The sequence below is a fragment of the Peromyscus eremicus genome, chromosome 12 (assembly GCF_949786415.1).
Source record: "Peromyscus eremicus chromosome 12, PerEre_H2_v1, whole genome shotgun sequence".
In the NCBI taxonomy this organism is placed as follows: Eukaryota; Metazoa; Chordata; class Mammalia; order Rodentia; family Cricetidae; genus Peromyscus; species Peromyscus eremicus.
The window spans coordinates 49,679,344-49,692,786 of record NC_081428.1 but is presented as its reverse complement, the minus strand read 5'-3'; positions in this window follow the sequence as shown (position 1 = coordinate 49,692,786).

Here is a 13,443-nt window from a genome sequence, read left to right as displayed (position 1 = left end):
CAGCTGATGGTGTTATGGTGTTAACTGGTTGGTACAGCATTTTGGGAGAAGAATTTCACAATGTCTGGTCAAGTATGTCTCACTTTAGAGCATACATCCTAAAGAAACAGATGAAGAGCATCATAAGGGACTTCTAGGAGGACACTGGTTCTGTCTGTGGTGGCATGAGTTGGAAGAAGTCTAGTCATTAATCATGGGTAGATTACAAGGAACCATACGGCAATTGAAGATGGGAAATTGTGACTAGTTCTTCAGCGTCGATCTGAATGAAGTCGGTTATTGCCCTTTTGGTTTTCCCTGTTTTCACTTTTGTTTGCTTATTGATTTGGCATTGGGGCATAGTATGTGTACCTTAAAATTTTGATTTTACAACTTCTGTAGCTGGATCCCCGTGTCCCCGTCCACACTAATTCTTCCCATCACTACTAAACACCCAGTTGCTGAGCCAATGCTGGACGTCCTCTTAATACTCCCTCTTTCTCTACCTCACTTATATTCTATTCCTCTGCAACAAATCCCGCCTCCTCAGAAATATCCCGCTGCTTGGAATGCTGTATGATGATGTCACTGCAGAAGATTCCTGGTTCACACATTGAGCACCGTAAATCCAGCAGAGGGCAGTAGAACAGCACAAAATTGGAGCATGTAGGCTTTTGTATTGAAGCTCAATCCTGTGCCTCTACTGTCCTTCACATTTAGCACAGAAGGCATGAATGTCCTCTTGTAAAAGGAGAATTGACTAAACCAATTATTTTTCCCTGGTGATTTTTTTAAAGTCTTGTCTCCAAGAGCACTTGATATTGAAGAACTACGTCAGGATGCCAGGAGTTGGGGCCTCCAGTTCTCTCCCTACAACCATCTACTGAGACGAATATGTTATTGCTTGGTGTGTTGGAATTTTTCATAGCATTTTGAGGGTGGGGAGAGTTTTATACTTCAAGAAATAGATGCCCCTGTTCTCACCAATATGTTCTCTTGGGCTGTATTTTCTTGTTTGATGGCAGTTGAACCTAGACTTGTACATGCTAGGCAAATGCTTTACTGCTGATTTGTGATCCTCCTCAGCCTTTCAAGAAACTGGGATTATAGGCAGGTACCACCATCTTTTATGTTTTCATTGTAGTTTCATGGTCCCTCATTTTTCTCTATAACAAGGCATCTAAAACTGGATGCTGTATAAAGAAAGTAAGCTTGCATAGCTTACCATTCTTGAAGTTGAAGAGGGTGGCCCCTACCGTTGCCAGGCTCCAGTGTGGGCATGGTGGTGGATGATATCAATGGCAAGAGCACATGCAGAAGAGATTACATGGTAAGAAATAAAACACTGGATCCAAGCTTTAGAAACAACCTAGTTTGATAGGAACCAAATGATATTGGCCAGACTGGACTCAAGCTCACGAAACAATGTTAATCCATTCCTGAAGGTACAGTCCTACGACCCAATTACCCTTCACTTCCTAAGGGTTTCCCCCATTTACTGCATGCTGGGGATCAAGCTTTAGCATATGGACCTTTGGAGAGCACACACAAACCATTTTCAAGATGTGGTAATAGAGAACTGTGAAATAGTAATCATATTGTGGTTTGGGTTTGATTTAGTTGATGATTGGTGATGGTAAGTATCTTCATTTGCTTATTGGTTGTGTGGCTTCTTTGGAGAAATGTCTTTTAACTGTGACCCCCCCCCCCATTTTCACTGTTCAGATTTTTTTCAAAGCAATCAAATATGTAATATAATATTTTAATTGTTTGAAAATTTCATACAAGCATACAATGTATTTTGATCATATTAGCCTCCTACCATTACCTCAACTTATCTTTGATCTACCCCCCTCTCAACTTCATGTTCTATTTTTTTATAACCCACTGAATCCAATTTGTGCTGTCCATATACTCATGACTATCGGGCTATATCCAGTGGTATACGATCAGCCTCCCAGAGGACATACACGTTAAGAAAATCGACTCTTCCCTCACCCAGAAGTGATCAGCTATCAATGGCTCCTTACCCAGGTGTGATGGCTCATGACCGCCTCCTTACTCCATGTTGGAATGTTGACTGGTTTGATCCTATGCAGGTCTTATTATGTAGACAGTCACTGCTGCTGTGATTTCATTCATAGAGTGGTCTTGTTATGTCCAGAAGACACCATTTCACCTTGGTCTTCCAGACCTCTGACTTTTCCAATCTTTCTGTGCCCTCTTTCATGATAGTTGCTAGTTGGGGGAAGAGGTGTAATGTAGATGTTCCATTTAGGGATGAGCACTCTATAGACACTCATTATCTATACTTTGACTAGTTGTGAATTTCTTCATCAATCAATGTTCTCTCCACAAAGAGACTTTCCTGATGAGGTTTGAGAGCTGCACTAATCTGAGTATAGAGATGTGAATTCAGAGGGCAGTTTGATACTAGGTCGATTTAACAAAATAATAGTAGTAGGTTCATCCCTTGGGCCTATGAGCTCCCCAGCCATGGGATCTTAGCTAGATTTAAAATACCAACCATGTGTTTCCTGTGGAGAAGGCCTTAAAAAACTCTGCCCATATTTAAATTGGATTATTTTTCCCATTGAATTGTAGACATTCTTGGATGGTTTGAAAGAAAATGGCCTCCCAAAAGGGTAGCACTATTAGGAGGTATGGCATTGTTGGAGTGGATATGGCCTTGTTGAGGGAAGTATGTCACTATGGGTGTAGACTTTGAGGTCTCATGTATGCTCAAGTCATGCCCAGTGTGACAGACCACTTCCTGTTGCCTTCCAGTCAAGATGTAGGACACTTGGCTACTTCTCAAGCACCATGTCTGCTTGCATGCTGTCAAGTCGCACCATGACAATAATGGACTAAACCTCTGAAATGTGAGGGAGCCACCACAATTAAATGTGTTCCTTTTATAAGAGTGGCTGTGGTCATGATGTCTCTTCACAGCAATAGAAACCCTAAGACACATTCCTTAACTATATATGGTTTGAAAATCTTTTCTCCATAGTTTAAATTATTTTTAATTACTTGTCTACCTTGAGATCTAACAATGCTAGCCCAAAGTAGTCATTTCCCCTCCAACTGAAACAAATTTAAAGAGGACTTGTACAAGAGTGTTCGCAGTATCTCTCTTTAAAAAAGATGACAACTGGAAATAGTCTAGGTGGCCTTATGGGAAAATTGATAAACTGTGGAATTTAGCATATATTGCATTCCCACTGAGAACACTTGAGAGATGCTGGTGCCACAAAACCTCACCAACATCTGGGGGCATTTATCTTTTGGTTAAACATTCTCTAAGCTTATAGTAGTAACCTATGGTCTCTAATTTGCATTTCTACAAATAATTATGGTAGGCATAATTTTTATGGACTTACTGGCCCCTTAGAGATCTTTCTAAAATAATGTCTATGTTTTCCCATTTTTCAGTTGAATTTTAATAAATTGTTTAGTTGTGGTTTTTATATATTCTATATACTGGAATTTTAACTTTTGTATGTTTTACAAATATTTTCTTCTACTTTGTGGTTTGACTGTTATTTTCCCTTCCTTTTTTTTGTTGTTGTTTGAGGTTTTTATTTTTTATTTTTGCTTATTTTGTTTTTCAGACAGGGTCTCACAGGTAGCTCTGGCTGTCCTGGAGCTTGCTATGTAGATCAGATTGGTTTCAAACTTAAGAGATCTTTCTGCCTCTGTCTTCTGAGTGCTAGAAATAAAGGCACACATTGTCATGCTGGCCTTCATCTTTTTAAAAGTATTTTTTGAAGAGTACATTTTTTAGTTTAATTTTTATGAGGCTGGTTTTCTAATTTTTTTTTATTGTTGCTTCTGTATTCTGCCTCAGAAATCATTCAATGAAATTACTAACTAATCAAATTGTTAGTGAAAATTTTGGGATGTCTCACCAAAGTAACCCCTGTTACTGAGTAAATTGGCATCCTCTCTTGAGGTTCTTAGTTTTGAAAATAAAAGAATGGATTCAAAAGGAAGCTTGAGAAATTTTATCAGAGTTTTAAAAACAAATGAAAGCAAGCAAGCTGCAGATCTTGGCTGCCCTGAGGAGGGAGATGAAGAGAAGGAAAAGGGGCCATACTGTTTGAGTTAAGCCATCATGAAGATCAGCTGCATGGTAGGAAGGGAACCCTGAGGGAATGAATGAAATCTAAAGTGTTAGGGAAAGCGTCGTTAGGCTCTGACCAGCATCTAGAAGAAAAACACGGAGAAGAAAATGGAAATAATACACTTTCCAGTCAGGACTCAGAGAACAGCAGAGCCTCATGTCAGCTCTCCAGCCTCTGCCAGGGTAAGAATGCTGGCAAGGGAAAGAACATTATCTCATTAAGGGGATAATTATTCCTCCCACCTCTTTAACATAATAGCTTCAACTGGATCTGCCTCCCTGAGACCAGATGATTGACCTGCCCACTGGGTTACCCTTAAGGGAGGAAAAGATGACATGTCTTTACCCACAGGTAGATTCCACTCTTTATAGAAACAAAATTATGAATGTATTTGTTACATTTATATGCAACACTTAATAGTTTCAACTGTTAGGTGTATGTTTGGTGTGGGTGAGGTATGGTCCATTTTTATATTTCCCCCATTTTGTTTAGAAGGCTTTCTTTACTGACAGACATTGAATAGCCAATGGATGTAAAAGTGAGAGAACCCTTGAGCTTTTGCTTCTGTCCCTTTGATCTGTTTGTCCTGACACCTTGCCTTGATTATATGGCTCGATAGGAAGACTTGATAACAAATAAAATATATCCTTCAAATTTGTTATTTTTCTCAGATTGCTTTGGGTATTTTGGGTCCTTTGAATTTCATATAACATTTTAAATAGGGGTTGGAGAGATGGTTTAGCGGTTAAGAGCACATACCACTCTTATAGAGGACCAGAGTTTAATTCCCAGTGCCCATGTTGAGTGGCTCACAACCATCTGTAATGTCATTTCCAGGGCATCTGAAACCCTCTTCTGACCTCTGAGGACACCTACACCCATGTGCATATACCCACACAGAGACACATACATGCACATGTAATTTAAAATGTTTTTAAATCTACAATAATTATCTATAAAAATTATCCTGTTAGATTTTTTTAATTGAGATTGTTTTGAATTTATAGATATATTTGGTGGAGAAGTACCATTTAAACAATGAGTTTATGTTTCATTTCATGAATGTAGTATAGAAATGGGCCTGCCTGGCAGGGAAATAGATATTTTGAAGAAACATGTGTGTCCTTTATTTTGGCTTCTAGACTGTTAACATGATAGACTCCAAGAAATTGGAATTCTTCCAGGCATCTTATGCTGGGAAGAGAAAAAAGCTTAAAGGGCCAGTTGGAAGGTAAACAGAGATTTACCACTGTTGGACCACCTCACTGAAGAGACAGTGATAGGTCAATGGTGGGCAGGACCATGCCTTGATCAGGACTACTTAGATGTTCTTACCTCTGGCCTCCACTCTAGAGTACAGAAGATAGACTCGTAGAGGGGAGATATCGCTGTATCTCTTTGTTACTCTTCCCAGTGTGCCTACATTGAATGCATCTGCCTTTCCTGCTTGTACTACTAAAACTGGCTGTTTTAATCATCTTATTGAGAGGATGAATGGCAGAATTTGGCTTCTTGACCCCTATATTGGTAATAGTATATCTCATTGTTTATTTAGAAGTTCTATTTACTTTGATGTTTTCTAGTTTCTCTTTCTAAATAGTTTTAGAATTATTCAATCAGTTGCTGCAATGTTTTAAAATTACAATGGTTGAACTCTTTCTTCTCTGTTTCCTTGGTCTTTGTGTTTTATTACAGAACCAGAAAAGTAACTGCTACACCAGGATATCTGGGAATATAAATGTTGAATTGAATTGATATAACGACATAATTTTCTTTCTTCAGATTTTATGTTAAGAGCATTCAGTATTTCATTATCAGGAGACAGTTCTCTGTGAGGGTCTCATATTCCTGTATTTTGTGCACACAAGCATAAATCACTCTTTGCTATGGACTGTATTTTCAAAGATAGTTAGTGAAAAGCCTTGGCAGATACAGCATCTAAAAAATAGAATGTTCTCCTTGTTGTCCTAGATAATAAAGACAATGTCTCTCCCTTTGGGCAGGATGGTGCATGTTCAGTTATTGTTTATCATAAGAAAAACTGGTTCCTTTAGTTCAATGTTCTGTAATACAAACCACCTAGCATGCAAATATCCTCTGGCTCTTATATTACCTTTTGGTAATTGGGGATTTGGACCCTGACAAGAAAATATAATTAATATAATTAATACTGCTTTCCCTAAAATAAGTAACTGTCCTCAACTATTGGATTATAAGGCATATGTCTTTTGCCAGTATCTATGAGGTGAAGTATGATAGGCTAATTATTAACTTGTAAGCAAAGAAAAATATCGTATTTTCAGACTCAGTTCTTGCCAACAACCTTCATTAGACTGTAAAAGGTTCCTTTTAATTATAACTTGATGAGAGGTTTTATCCCAAACAAATAAATTCTGCTACATGCTTTTTTTACCTATTAAAATGCTTTTCTTCATTTAAAATATTTTACTACTTATATTGAGTTTTGAATGCTAAACTGCTTTGATATTCCTGGGACATGTCCTATTTGTTTGCAGTGTGTTATTGAGTTTTTCATCCAATATTTGCTTTGCTAATATTTTGCAAAGGACCATTTACATCTATGTTCCTGGGAATCTTTATTTTCTGGGAAAATTTTTTTTGTTGCATATTTAATTTCTTCCTATAGGCTTATGCAAAGATGCCAAATTTGTTTGCATAAAGTTATTCACTGTATTTTCTTACCATTTTAATGTATGGGAGCTGTCGGTACATGTTCCTTTTTCATTTCTTCTGCTTGTAATCTCTAGTTCTCTTGGCTCCAGATGAGTCACTTTCATTAATCTGTGCAAAGATTGAACTTCTGGCTTTCATACCTTCATTTTCTTTCATGTATTTTTTTTTAATCTTTATTATTTTCTTCTACTACTTTGGGCTTTTCTCTTGCTTAAATTTTTGCTCTGAACATAACCTCATTAATTTTCACTTTTTTCATTTCTAAAATAAGCATTTACATTATACCTCTCAAGGATAGAGAGAGTACTCAGTGGTTAAGTACTCAGTTAAGTGTTTGCTACTCTTGTAGAGGATTGTACCCAGCACCCATTTCAAATGGTTCATCACTGCCTATCACTCCAACTCCATGGGGGCTGATGTCTCAGGCCTCCAAGGTATCTGTACTCAATGTGCATATACCCATTTACAGACATATGCACATAATTAAAAATGAAATAAGCCTTTAAATTATAAATCTCCATGTAAGCACTGCTGTGGCCTCCTTCATGGATTGTGGTGTGCTATACTTTACTTATCACTCAATTCACAATAGTTTCTCCACCAAAGCTTAAGTAAGGTACTTTTATTAGTAAAAATTAGCCATCCTAGCAGCTCAAGGTATCCGGGACACCTTCCCCTCCAGGGCTGGGATATCTATTGCAGCTCCAGTTGCCAGAGCTGTCCTAGAAGTTCAAGGTGTCACCTGACTCCCAGTCAGGATACCTTTCCCCCAGAGTTGCAACACACTTGCCTACATTTATACTGTACAGTTAGGTTTTGACATATTTATATGTAGTGAAATGATCAAATAAAACTCATGGACATGCCCTTCACATTGCATACTTGCCTATTTCTTACTGTGAGAATGTTTGAGATCAATCTTTGGGCCACTTAAAACTATCCAACCAACTACTATCCACTATAATCACCATTCTTTATAATAGACATGCAGCACTTATTTATTCTAATTTGAACATAATAGGGGTTTACAGTTTCTCTTAAGATTTCTTTGAACCATGAACTCTTAAGAAGTCTGTTGTTTTTAACTTCGGGACTTTTCTAGATCTCTTAAATTTTTTCTAAGTCATTGAAATGAAAGCGCATCCTCTATGACTGCAATAATTTTAAAAACAGTCCCATTGCAGTCCAGCATTCCTGCTAGTGTTCTTCCTTCCTAGGCATGAAAACCTTATACAGCTTCTTCCTTGCAGTTGAGTGGACTGTTTGATAATTCTGATCCTAGAGATGTGACAAAGCAGTGACAAAGCCACGGCTAAATTAGTCGTCCCTCTGCTGCCTTCATGAGATAATGAGAACACAAATGGGGAAAATCCTGAACACCCGCCCTACTACTCAAAGAGTTTTGCCTTACATTCACTTGGGATTCTAGATGGTGGTAGAAAAAAATGAGGGATACATATATGTTAAGCCACTGGGATTTGAAGGTTGTTTGCTGTCGTATTAAAGTCTGATAAAAACAGAGAAATTTTGAGTCAGAACTCAAATTTTAAAACTCCGAACCCTATCACTTTTTGTACCATTTCCCCCCTTTCACTGCATGCACAGGAATCAGGGTGGTTCTAGTAGTAGCCAGAGAGACAAAAGGGAAAGAAAAACTTAGTGAGGTTCAGCTAGATGTGAAGACTTTGGAGTGACATGAGTCATTCTCCTTCATTCATGGACTTACTTGAGAAAGACTTCACAGGGACCGCCCATGTGCCTAGCATAAGGCTTGACATTAGGGATGTATAAGAAAAGCAGTATTATAAATAACCACTGGTCGTTCAAGTGGGAGGGAGATGGTACAAACACTGACAGATTTCTGCAAGATGCTGGTACCTAGGAATCTGGAGTGAGTCACCAATCTTGTTATGTAAGCTGGGCTCTGTGGTTCATGGTCATGCTTTGTTGTTGGTTTCCTGTGACTTTCGGGCCACCGTGATGACAGATTAGCCTAAATTAGTTTTTACACACAGTATGGCCCCTTCAAGGCCTGCCTATCCCTCACTAACCTTCTGGCCTCAAACTCACCTACCCTTATACTTCAAGAATTATAGAGGAAAAATGTAAAAACTCCCAGGAGAAACCCTCCTCTGGCAGAAGGAAGAGAACATAGGCAGACTTACAAAGTTGTAAGTACCATGCAATTTAGAAAGTTTTAGGGCATGTTTAATTTTTATTTGTGAACAAAGGAACTTAAATCCAGAGAAGGTCAAAGGGTTGATAATATCACCAAGACAATAAATGACCAAGCCATCATCAATCCTGCCACTCAGTGCCACTAAAGTGTATTCATGTTTACTTTTATGAACTAAAATAAAAACATAAGAATTGAAAGTGAGTTTGCAGAAAAGTTTATAGCAATCTAAACACTTAATCATTTTTTTCTAGCAACCATTATTGATTTTAACACAAGTATTGAACACAACAAATGGGGAAGACAAAAATGGTCCTTTTCTGCAGATAGGCTGTGAAGCACTGCTGTATGTGGCGTGGTCTCTGAGGGAGTGTCTCCCTGGATGTCCAGGCTGGTCAGGCTGGCTTAGTTAGTTCTCTCTGGTCAGCTGGAGTACCTGGAGTCCCTAGCATAAGCAGAACAGTGCTAAGTCTCTTCTCTCCTCTCCATCCCTGACTCTTGGTCTCAACGAAATGATATTTCTATTGAACTAAAGAGTTTTGATTGTGCCTTTATGGTGATATTTATTTCTCACTATTTTCTATTATAGATTTTTGTGTACATGTAAAGTCTAAGTTATTAGCCCCACAGAGGCAGTCCATTGTATCTTGTGCCTGTCACAAGTAAGCTAAATAATTATGACACATGGATTACAATTAAAATATGTGTATTTTTTAGACCCTACCATTCCTTCAAATGCTTATGACAATTTGTAGGCCATAGTGAATATGTTCTTTCTTGAGTAGATCATCCTAGAATCTCTATGCAACTTCAGTGACATTTCAGTAACTACTGTTCTATCCAGTGTAAAAGAGAAAACCTCCAACCAAGTTCTTGGTCCTGAAATGGACATTCTGCTCTCACGCCTTCATCTTTTGATGGGTCTTAATAAATTGTGATTATTACCCATTTAGAAGAAACTCAATTATCCCAACTTTGGACAATGGAACTTCTTCATGTTGACTTCAAGTCCCTTTGACATATCTCTAGTGACTTCATGTCCTTGCTTTACATGTGTGTTAGGGAAAAACTCTCATTTTTCCTCTGATCTTACACCACAATCAACATACGCTTCTATGAAGTATGCTGATTTCTCATCACCCATAAATAAGCAATTTTCCAGAGAAGAAGCCTGAGTATCTTTTAATTCAGTTGATCTTTGGCGTTACCTACCTTGAGATTGAATCAGATGACACAAATTGAGAGCTCACTCTTCAAGTTTACTCATGCTCTAGATGCCAGTCAAATGCTTGTCTTTCTGACCCACTGAATATAAACCTTATAACTCCTTTCTGTCAGGTTTGGTTGAGTCTCACAGAACTCAGGGGAATACTTTTACTGGTTTGTTGGAAAGGATATTAAAACACAAGTGAACAATGGAGAGCTTTGGTGTCCTCTCCTCACTAAGAATGCTACCTATAAGCACTTCTGTGTGTCTATCTAGAAGCTTTTAACTCCCTCTTCTCTTCTCTGCTCTTCTCTTCTCCTCCCTTTCCTTCTCCCCTCCATTCCTCTCCCCCTTTCTCTTATTTTCTTCCTGGTCTTTCTGTGAAACATTCTTCATAAATCGTATAGGTCTGGACTCCTCAGGCACGAATGTCTTTGAACCTCCTAATCAGTTAAGGGTAGACCTGAACTTTTTAATGATCAACTTCAAACAGATATGCTGTGGGATGGTCTGTATGTCAAATGCTCTGATTGGTCAATAAATAAAACACTGATTGGCCAGTGGCCAGGCAGGAAGTATAGGTGGGACTAACAGAGAGGAGAACTGAGAGAACAGGAAGGTGACAGAGAGATACTGTCAGCTGCCGCCGTGACAAGCAGCATGTGAAGATGCCGGTAAGCCACGAGCCATGTGGCAAAGTATAAATTTATAGAAATGGATTAATTTAAGCTGTAAGAACAGTTAGCAAGAAGCCTGCCATGGCCATACAGTTTGTAAGCAATATAAGTCTCTGTGTTTACTTGGCTGGTTCTGAGCAGCTGTGGGACTGGCAGGTGACAAAGATTTGTCCTGACTGTGGGCAAGGCAGTAAAACTCTAGTTACACAGAAAGGCAGGGGAAATTAGAGTATCTGTGACCCACTGTGAAGAATAGGAACTATAGTCTCAATGGACTTCTTTGGAGAGATTAGTTATGGAACTGTGGTTGAAATTCAAAACAAATATACATAGTATGACAAAATGGTTTATTTTGTGAATTTTTTCTTCAAAATTTGGGTTGGACGTTTCTTCAAGAAGCTAATTTTTAGTATTCTTGTTTTATTTTAAAGTGGAAAAGGTGCATCAAGACTGTAATCTGCATGCCAGAGATGACAGTTACTCCTGAGCTGATTACTGTTCTGGAATTCCTTTACTTGACAGAGCATAGAAAGAGCTTGTCTCTCCCTTTTCCTCTTTATTTCCTTTTTTCTCCCAGTCTATTCTTTCCTCCCCTTTTTGACCCATTTCCCAACTATGTACATGTGTGTTGTGGAATATTCCTTTATACTATGTGAAGAAGTGTCACTGTGATTAGTTTAATAAAAAGCTACATGGCCAATAGTTAGGCAGGAGGTATAGGTGGGACTTCTGGACAGAGAGAGCTCTGAAAAGAAGAGAGAGTCACCAGCCAGACATGGAATAACCAGGATAGGCATAGTGGAAATGAGGTAATGAGCCCATGGAAGAATGTAGGTTTAAAAATATGGGTTAATTTAAGTTATAAGAGCTAGTTAGAAACAAGTCTAAGCTAAGGACAAGCTTTCATAATTAATAATAAGTTTTTGTATCATTTTTTGTGAACTGGCAGACCAAAAAGAAAAGTCTGTCTACACATATGTATGTACATGTTAAAGAATAAAATATTTAATGCCTCCAATTCAAGTTTAGAAAGTTTGCAGAATTTTTGGATTGACTTCCTCTGTATCACATGTGTAATAACTCCTTTCTTTCACATAGAGAATCATTGTTTTCAAAGATATAGAGGTTATTTCATAATTACTGACTGTATTCCATATTATGAATTTAAACATTAGAATAGTATTATTTTGATTTCAGGGCATTTTTATTAATTTAGTTCTTTGACATATTCATATATGTATATAGTGCATTCTGGTTACTCTCTCTTACCCTCTCTTATCACCTTCCCATTCCAATCAACACCCTCCTTCGCTACCTTTCCCAGATTCATGATTTTTTAATGACCTATTAGTTTAATCATGGCCATTTGTGTGACCATCAGATTATGACTATCCATTGGAGCCTGATGGAATCACCAGTGAATATACAATTGAAGGCAATAATTCCCTCTTTACCTGAATCCAGCAGGAGGAAATAGTTTAGCAGTGAAGAGTAGGTCTTACTGAATGCCTCCTCCATCCACACCTTGTTGTTGATTCATTACATTACTCCTCCATCCACGTTCTTGGGTGGATTCATTACATTCTTTTGCAGTTGAAACATGATTGTGATGGCTGTGTGTTGTCCAGAAGATGACACTTCACAGCCCTTATCTCTCTGTTGCAGCTTTTACATTCTTCCTGCTCCCACTTCTGCAATATTTCCTGAGTTTCAGAAGGGATGGTATAAATGTCTTGTTTAGGATTAAATACTCAACTGTCACTATTCCTGACACTTTTTGTAGTCATATATCTCTCTATTCACTGAAGTTCACTGAGAAGAGAGGCTTTCCTGATTAAGGCTGGGAGTAGATAATTATCTGTGGGTATAATTATATATACCTACAGGAGAAAGTGTCAGTTTGAATAAACCACAGAACTAAATTCCCCAGTATGGTATATGACCTTCATGCATTACATTTTTGAGTGTGCTTACATATAGGTTTAGATTCAGTTTTTTTAGAGTAACCCTTAAATTTAATCAGAGAGCAGTTGGTCATCATCATAGTGGTTGCACCACTGTTACACATGTGGGCACATCCTGTCTGGTAAATTGGAATCATATTTCTTAAGGTTTACAGTTGAATGAGACTGTCAATGCCTTTTCCTCCTAATAGGCTGCATAGCACCTTGGGTACTGTGGGAAAATAATTTTAAAGCAGGTTTCTTTTCTTTTCTTTTTTCTTCAGTATTTGTTCTGCTTTTTTTTGTTTCAGGGATTTCTGTTAAGCATATACTGATTCTTGTTTGTATAATTTCAACATCTGTTACTTCCTCCTGAATCCTCCTTATTGGTTTCCCTTTGAATTTATAGAGTTGTCTTGCCTTACTTGCACTTTCATTGTTCTAGTATAATCTGTGTCATTTCGCTCATTTTCTTGTTTAAGTTTTTCTCCTGAATTAGGCTATTCCTGTTCTATTTTTTTAATCACTGCCTAATTTAGTGTTTTTCTCATGCTAAATTGTCATGTGACTCCAGGCCTTTTAAAAACAAATCTGTTTGTAGACATGTATTTTGGGCATGCTTTAAATTTTTTATAAAGAA